The following is a 9,528-nucleotide window of genomic DNA, read 5'->3' on the forward strand; positions in this document are numbered from 1 at the left end:
ATTCGGACTCAATGTCCCCCACCTCCCTCGGGACCTGGTTGAAACTCTGTCGGAGGTGGGAGTTGAAGACCTCTCTGACAGGGGCCTCCGCCAAACGTTCCCAACAGACCCTCACTATGCGTTTGGGCCTGCCAGGTCTGTCCAGCTTTTTCCCCCGCCATCGAATCCAACTCACCACCAGGTGGTGATCAGTTGACAGCTCAGCCCCTCTCTTCACCCGAGTGTCCAAAACATATGGCCGAAGGTCAGAAGAAACGACTACAAAGTCGATCATCGACCTCCGACCTAGGGTGTCCTGGTGCCAAGTGCACTGGTGGACACCCTTATGCATGAACATGGTGTTCGTTATGGATAAACCGCGACTAGCACAGAAATCCAATAACAACTCACCGCTCGGGTTCAGATCAGGGAGGCCGTTCCTCCCAATCACGCCCCTCCAGGTATCACCGTCGCTGCCCACGTGGGCGTTAAAGTCCCCCAGTAGAACGACAGAGTCCCCAGTGGGAGCGCTTTCCAGCACGCCCCCCAGGGACTCTAAAAAGGCCGGGTACTCTACACTGCCGCTAGGCGCATAAGCACAAACGACAGTGAGAGACCGTTCCCTGACCCGAAGGCGTAGGGAGATGACCCTCTCATTCACCGGGGTAGACTCCAACACATGGCGGCTGAACTGGGGGGCTATTAATAAGCCCACACCAGCCCGCCGCCTCTCACCTTGGGCAACGCCAGAATAGTGGAGAGTCCACCCTCGATCGAGTAGAGTGGTTCCAGAACCCAAGCTGTGAGTGGAAGTGAGCCCGACTATATCTAGACGGTATCTCTCAACTTCCCGCACCAGCTCAGGCTCCTTCCCCGCCAGTGAGGTGACATTCCAAGTCCCAAAAACCAGAGTTGGCGCCCGAGGTTTGGGTCGGCCGGGCACTCGGCCCCGACCACCGCCCAAATCTGCTAAATAAGTAAATGTAAATTGGGCCAGACTCTATCCAACATTAATTTTATAACCGGTATTATTTTAGAGGCCTTTGGGTGACATGAGCTCATTTTCTTGATGTTTTTTCCTTGTTATTCATGCTTGAACAGCCCATTAGAAAATCAGATCAATCTCATTTCTTCAGCTAAATAAAAAGTCAGACACGCAAGGTGGCCTGTGTGCATTTTTGAATATGTATTATGTTTATTTTACAGAAAAAAGCAAGAATGAAATGTGGTTTGATTGTCTTGGGCAACTGGAGGTCTTAATTTTACAATTAAGCGTTTAGATTATTTTACATATGTTGTAAAATACCATGTACCATGCCGACAAAACTGTAAAATATTCTTTCAGCATCTCATCTGCATGTGTTAAGATCTAAACAATGAACCTTCTGCTCCTCATCATCACCTTCATCTTCCAATAATCTTGAGGAAGCAGGTCTCTCTCTTCCGGCTCCCACTACAACAAGTGTTGCAGCCACACCATTGCGAGTCGTCTTCCAAGGACAAATTAGCTCTTGCTATAAACATGGCTCTTCCTCATCCTGCTCTTCTGTCATCTTGGCTTGTAGCTAAGTGGGTTGAAGGCTGCTGCCAGCCCCCCGACTCTTCTGCTACTCAGCACACACCTGTCAGCTCTCTGCCTCTGTTCTTTTTTCTTCAGTACGTTTTTCTGGTTGCTTCCAACACATTCCTGTGGAAGGTTTCTGCTCAGGTACTATATGGCTGGAGTGCATCAGGGCTCTTTCTTTGTCCATTTCTATTTTCTTAAAAGAAAAAAACAAAATTCTGTTTCCACCAAACTTCACAGCTGAACACATGAAGATAAAGGTAGGAAACGTGGAGTTTTCTCACAGTTTGATAAGATTTTCACTACTGAGTTATAGACCCTTGAAGGTCCCAGGTAAAGAAAAACCAGTTACATATGTTAAGAAATCTGTGATTTTGTTCTAACTTATATGTAAGTTCACTTTTGGGTTTCACACCTTTTCTATGCTGGTTAAGTCTCAACCTGTTTCCCAGTTATTATGCCAGTTCTCTGCTCTTTCCAGACTCTTGCATTTTTTGACACCTGGTGTTACAATGCAGAAAATTTAACTTTCAGTGCGGTGTTATGGTGAGAAATGCAAAATGTGAAGGCTAATAACTTTCCCACACTTCAGTGGCCAGGGCGTTTACTCCTCTCCCCATCACTCATGACTTTATGGATGGACAGACAAAATAACAAAATTAAAATAAAAGAAATCTGGGTGACATTTTGAAAAATATGTTTAAAAGACATCACAATCATATTTTTTTTCTCCACCATTTATTATTTTGATTGCTTTGAACAGAGACTGATTCCAAACAGAAGCTGATTCCTTAAAGACATCTGCTGATGTTTATGATTTTTTTTTTGGCAGCAAGTTTTATATGATATAAAATGAATAATTACCAGTTCAAATGGGATTTAATGTGTTTCCCAGACTGGGTTTCTGCCCTGTCCAGAGACAGATCGCTGTGTGACAAGCCCCCCCAGGTGAACAGATGGACTTGACACTTTCACTCACCCCATACTGCTGGACATTATGATTTTTATGTGGAAATAAAATTTGAATTGCCCTGTTTTTACTATTGTACTTTAAGAAAAAGAACAACCAAGGAATACTTTGAAGAAGATGAAGTGATCATTATGAAAGAGATGTTTTCTGAAACATTATTTTGCTGATGGGACAGGCAGGGACAGTAATGACCAAGATCACCGAGACTTTCTCACCATTTCACTTTCTCTGATACAATTTAAAATCATTTCCCATATTTACTCAAAGCAAGGCCTGCAAAAGGTTGTCTCACCTCAGCCAAGAGTGACTTGTAATATAACACTCCAGCTGAGCCACAGAGCCTACAGCTAAAGCCAAGACAAATTATACTGTCATCCATTCTTTTAAAAAGTCTTCTTTTGCATTAAAATAATTTGCTCCCTTCTCAAACAACAGTGGGACCTCACAATGCAATATGGCCCAGGCCTCATGTGAGCTCTCATGGGACCTGACCCTGATTTACCATATTCCGTTTCAAATAGGTCCAATGTTGTCTATTTGTGACACAAAACAGAATTATGCCCTGGAAAACCCTTTTCTTTCCCCACCATGAAAGGGACCCTTGTTGAGGCTTTCCTAAGGTGTGTCAAATTTGCAGTTGCCATGGGAACTGGATCCTGAGTGACACACAAGCTTTCTTCCTGGGCTCTACCCCCCCTCCTCGGGATTTTCCCCACATACCCACCTTCACCACAAAAAAAAAGGCCATTTCTCATGAGCTCATATTCACATTCATATTTTAACTTCTTATGCAGTCCAAAAGTGTACTTGAAAGAATACCTTTGTAGCACACCATGGGTGGGGCAGGTTCGAGGAGCAACCAGGTGGGGAAGAGCAGGGGGGGACTTGCGGTTCTGTTTCTCCCCCATTTCAACAAGGTCAACACATGACCAAAAGTTCTCTCTCTCCGAAAGTGTAAGAGCATGAGAAACAGAGAGAGCCTTTTGGCACAAAATAAGGAGCCAAATAAACTACCAAACGAACTGTTACACAACAAAGAATCACCTGTGTTGTGCTCCTCTCACTCTCCAGTTCTGTTTTTTGATCGTTCCTGTTTAAGAGTGTCTTCCAGGTGTGGCTGTCAGGTCCAGTGGGGAGTGGACTTGGTCTGGCTCCTGCCTACCACAGTATTAATTTTATTTATAGTACTTTATGAACATTCCTTTCAATGATTCCATGGTATCTTGGATCAGAACGAGGACTTGAAGGCTGTTGGTTTGATCCCCACTGAGGGGCTCTGCTACTACACCTTTGATCAGGTATTTACCTTGACCTGGTGCAATAAAGCAGCCTGCCGTTCGATCGGCTCAAATGCTCTGTGTCACTTTGGATTATCTTTATGTGTATGTCACACAAAGAACAAGCTAAATAAACTGGAAACTGGCTTCATGTGATGTGACTCATTTTTAGCGTTTCTTCACTGACCGCTTTCCACCAAACACCGAACGTCCTGTGTGGGTTTAACAAAGTCACATTTGATCACCCATCTCTCCATGTCTCACATGTCTCACATGTCTCACAAATGAGAGAAGTTAAAGATGTGTTTCATGTACAATGGCATTAGGGGCCTGCGCTGAGCCACGGGCCTTTCGCTCTCGATTGTGTCTCTTATTGCCATTTTCAACAATGCCAGACAGAGACGGAGAGGCATTCGCCACCCTCCTGTATACCTGTCGACGGCTACAAAGTGACATCAGCAGCACTTATAGGGATACTGCCCCCTCACCCCACCTTGTAGAAAGCACTTTGCATTGCAGTGCATAGTCCTTTACCGTACTGAGCACAGCGCAGTGGTCTATGCAGCATCTGCGTATCTGAATAAACTTCTGTTCTTCACAAACACCTTGCTGAAATGGCAAAAAAGTATCTCTTCCTGTTCTTTCTTCATTCGCTGTCCTCTGTGGCCCAAGACAGTGAGCTGTGCCTAACATCACACGGTGAACTTTCATTAACATCCACCTTGGAGTCACTCACACACTCGCTCACATTCACCGTTTGTCCTTTTCAGGGTCGAGATGTTCTGGAGCCTATCCCAGAATTCTTGGGCACTAAGCTAGGAGGGGTACAGTCTGGACAGGATTCCAGTCCATCACAGGGTAGTCACACATACATTATGGGCCATTTAGAGTCACCAGTCCACATGAAACACATATCTTTTAAGTGTGGGAGGAAACCAGAGCACCTGAAGGAAACCCACACAGGGTCCATCCTGACTCAGAAACTAACCAGGGCTGTGGAAACAGTGAGAAATATGCTGCTTACCTACGGAAGCTCTAGCTGTGCAAAATTATCTGACTTCCTGTAAGTGAATCATTTTCCCTACTTTGCTGGACTGCTGGCTGTGATTCACACATTCATCTGTGACACAGACTCTCCTCCCAGATCTGCTGTCAGTGACTGTCAGCGGCTCAGACTGGGAATGCACTAAATATTTCATTCCACTCGAGCCCGTTCTGCTTCCTCACGTGGACCAGTCCGCTGTGGGTTCAGGTCCCACCTGTTAATGGACGTTTCTGAAAAACTGGAGCATTTCTGACTCATGCAATTAAGCACAAAGTTTGGAATCAAGAGCACAACCAAGTGTAACGCTCCATTGTGGATTTTCTGCATCTAGTTATTTCTGTACCTTCGCATAACGTTGCGTAATATTTCCAGTCGTTCACCCACATGCGCTCCTGTCGCTGCAGGAGGGACCGTGCTCGAGATCTGGGTTCGGAGCTCCACTCTCACTGTTCTCTTACTTCAGATCCAGTCAGATGTCAATAACGATAGAGTTGAAAATCTGCCCCGAAGGACCAGTGAATGGGCTCCTTCTGAGCTCCCCATGGTGGAAGGGAGGGGGAGGGTGTTGTCTCCATGCCAATAATCTGTTGTGGGTTCGAGACTCACGGAGGAGGAATCCGTGTGTCTGATGTCACTTCCCCGTTTGCATCTGCTCCTACAGGATGTTCGCCCCCCCCCCCCACACGTGGGCTCTGATTGACATCGTCCTCATTGTTCTCTTAATTACTTCCCAGCTGCGCTGCCAACAATAAAAGGTTTAATTAATTAACGAGTAAATTAAAAATGCAACTTGGACAGTGATAAAGGGGCCACAGCAGCGAGAGTCGGGAGGAGCTTAGCTTCTCCTTTAGAAAGAGGGTTCTGAACAAACAAAGAGCTGCAGCGTCTTTCATTCCTTCAGTCCCACTAAGTGAGTCCCTGAGGAGATGTGATGCAGATGAAAGAGTGACGGGACAGACTGTCCTCACCGTGTCCCCATTGTGTCCACACTGTCCACACGACAGGTTCTCTCAGTGCTGCTGGAGCTCTAGCAGTGATGGTGCAGAAGCTCCTACTATCGCTTCACACAGTGTGATGTGTGTATGGGACATGTGGAACCAACCGGATGAGACAGAGGGGCCGTCATCAGACGACAGGCAGCCCTGTTCCCCGAAAATTACCACCATCACCATCATTGCCGCTGTTTCGGTTATTACGGTGGCACTCGGTGTACAGCCATTGGGTTTCCTCTAGATCGTTGTGCACGAGTGTAACTGCATTTGAGAGAACCTCTGGATGAAGACATGGCGCCAAGCCGCAGGGGGTCCCTGTCCATCTTGGTGGAGACGTTGCTTTGTTTGCTCTGAGCTCAGCTGTTTCGGTCAACAGACTGCAGATGTGACACCTTCATGCAGGAGCTCATCTCATCTCATCTCATCTCATCTCATCTCCTCTCCTCTCCTCACGCCCTTTCACATCGCTTCACATCAGCTGCATCTCAGAGAAAATCCCATTACCTCAAACAAGAGGTAGGGGTGAGAAAATGTTCCACAAAATGAGAGGTTATTTTGTACTCAAAATTAATCTAATGTATCCATAATGTTTTGCAGGATATGTGAAAAATTTTAGTTCAAAGGAAAAGAAAATCACAGAAAGAGAGCATTTTCTTTTAATGCCTCCTGACTGCAAAAACTCAGGCTAAATCACAGCTTTCCACAAATTATACGAATGCCGAGGTTTGCACTAAATTGTTTTACTTTGCATGCGAAAAGCCTCAAGTAAACATGGCACATGAAAATGTGCTGTTTTGTCATAGTTTTCTGACATGAACTGCTGAACACTGGTAAGATCACTGTCACTTTTCTCGTTCTCCTGCAACCGTCCCAGTTTCCCTTCGAACCCGAGTACTGTGACGTTTCTTGTCTCGTGTTGAACGCCACAAACGAGAGACGGCTCTTGATGAGTATCAATGCATTCGCTGGGCTCGGAGCGGTGCGGCTCTGCTCCCTGCCGGCACAGGGTGATGTCCACCGTAGAGGACACAGCCCCGGCTGCACTTTCCATGCTGACTTTACAGGCACCACGAGAAAACTGCCAGATAATTTAAAACCATTAAGTTCCCGCTATTCTCGCTGATGTCTTTGTAAGTAAATTAAAGGCGAATGTTTTTGAGAGGATGTAGTTGTCGTTCCTGCTTTATTACTCATTAATTCACTTTTAATTAACCTATTAACTTTAACTCAGTATCAATATAATTAGTAACTCAATTAACAATGTAATGACAAGCAACAAAAGCCATTTGTTTTAATTCGTGTACTTAATGGAGGTGTTAAAGGGGAACTCTTAATGATGGATGATGCAGCGAGCGACTCAGGACCACGCAGGGAGTCGACTATTAGTCCTACTGTATTTCGAGTTAGTGTGGTAATTAAAGTAAAAGTGAGTGTAAAGTGTGGAGAGGGCCGACTTGGGTTTTCTGTTTATTGTACCTTCGGCTTAATTCCCTCTATTCCATTTGTGTACGTGTGTGCTTGTGTGTGTGTGTGTCAGTGCCAACACGAGTGCACCGTTACAATGCCAGTGGTTCTACACAAGGGTCCCGACGGGTCCTCAAGGGCCTCAGGTGGACCGTGCAGCTCTCTGAGCCTCACGCTCGTTTCAGGCATCCAGCCTTCAGTAGAGAAAGACGTTCAGGTTTCGTCGGGTGAAACTCAAATCTCGCTCTGGGGGTTTTCCTACAGGCGTCTCACCTGTAATGAAGCTTTAATATCTGCCTGTCAAAACATATTAATATGGAAATGATGTTTTGACTTGAAAAATGTGCAGGGAACATGACAAGGGTGCATGATTGAGCTGAGCTCCACCTGGACTACAGCAGCATTTGGTTTCTCAAACAATCATATTCAGCAACTCATTCACCGGGTTTAAGGCACAAGGAGTGTTCCTTAGCGCACTGTTTCCCTTTAATGAGAGGGATCCATTATCTGGGCTGTTTCACTCTTACTCTGGTAAGTTGGACCACGTCTGGTCAAACCCTGGACACTGAGTGGTCATGCAGAGAGAGAGCAGAGTGACCATGACCTAGGCACAGAGTGCAAGGTGTGTCAAGGAGCACAGGAGGCTCGTGTGTGTCACTGTGCAGGCGAACAGCATTCATAATGATGATGAAAATGAGTAACGATAACAACGGTGGTACAGCGCTGATATATCAGTGACAATGACCACAATAAAAACAGTGACAGCAAAAACAAAAACAACAATAACAGTTAAAAAAAAAAGGTTACTAGTGATGATGGTGCTGATGCTGTTGCTGGTACCCATACCATGGTGACAATGAGCGTGGTGGTGACAGTGATGATGCTGGTGGTGGTACCTGTCCCCTGGTAATGATGATGCTGGTGGTGGCACCCATACCGTGGTAATGTATGAGGTTCTTGCCCTCTTTTTCTCTCATTTGCTGATCCATCTTACTGCTCCAGATATGATTCAGCTTCACCAGTCAGATATGAAATACATAAATACATGTTTATCTGATTCATGTGGTGCCGTGAGGCTGCTGACCTAGGGCTCCTCTCTCTCTGTCTCTCCCTCTCTCAAGTGCACGCACACACACACACACACACACACACACACACACACACACACACACACACACACACCCAATGCAGTGAGCAGTGAAAAACTGACTGTGGGTTATAAATCTCCCTTTCCAGCTATAGGTTGTAATTATTATTCTTATTATTATTATTATTATTATTCTTCTTATTATTATTATTATTAGTATTATTATTTACTTTCAGGCTGGCGCTCTTCTGGGGTGAGTTCATAAGATCTCTGTTCATGGGGTGTGATTCTGCGCCATAAATCCTTATTTATGGGTATATTCCTGACCGTGACACAGTGGCACTCATATTATCACTGTTTTTAACTATAAACACATGCTAAGACCCATACTATTAACGCCCACATCTTTATTAATACCCACATCACTTTTAACATCCTCGCTGCCTTGTGTTTGTCCAGAGCCGCTTGCGCTCCGATCATCCGAATGGGGAAACGTCGCGGTCCTGATGATGGTCACGACGATGGGCTGAAGGTACACGGTGACTGATCGAGCCTGTCCTCCTCCTCTTCTGTCGGAATACTGCTTTTAGGACCCTGCAGAAGGAGAGGGGGAAAGAGGAGGATCTGCGATGTGTGTGTAGGGGGGAGAGAGAGAGGGAGAGGGAGGGAGGGAGGCAGGGAGGGTGGGAGGCTGGAGAAACGGTGATGTGCTGCTGAAGGACAGAGAGAGAAGATCAGGGAGCTCCTCACACCCAGAGCACACAGGAGCACTCATCTTCTCACCGGGTGGACAGAGACTTCACCAAAAGGGATGAAAATATTAAATCATCATCAGATCATCATCATCAGCCTGGAAAAACACCCTCTCTCCAATGTTCACATCTTCAGCCAGAACTAAATGAGATAAACATCTCATGCTCCTGCTCAGCTGCTCGCCAAAGTGGACACATTTCAGAGCTTTGCTGCAGGAAGACCTCACTGGAGATGTGGCTCCGAGGGCCTCGCAGGACTCTCTTCCTCTCATATCTTATGGGGGATGTGCTCTAGGAGCTGCGCTCCTCGCCGTTTGTCTCTGAGGGTGCAGCAGTGTCCTGGCTCTCTGCAGGGGGCCACTGGCTCCCCTCTTCACGCCATCCGACAAGTCGTCCCT

This window comes from Scleropages formosus, chromosome 5, assembly GCF_900964775.1.
Source record: "Scleropages formosus chromosome 5, fSclFor1.1, whole genome shotgun sequence".
NCBI lineage: Eukaryota > Metazoa > Chordata > Actinopteri > Osteoglossiformes > Osteoglossidae > Scleropages > Scleropages formosus.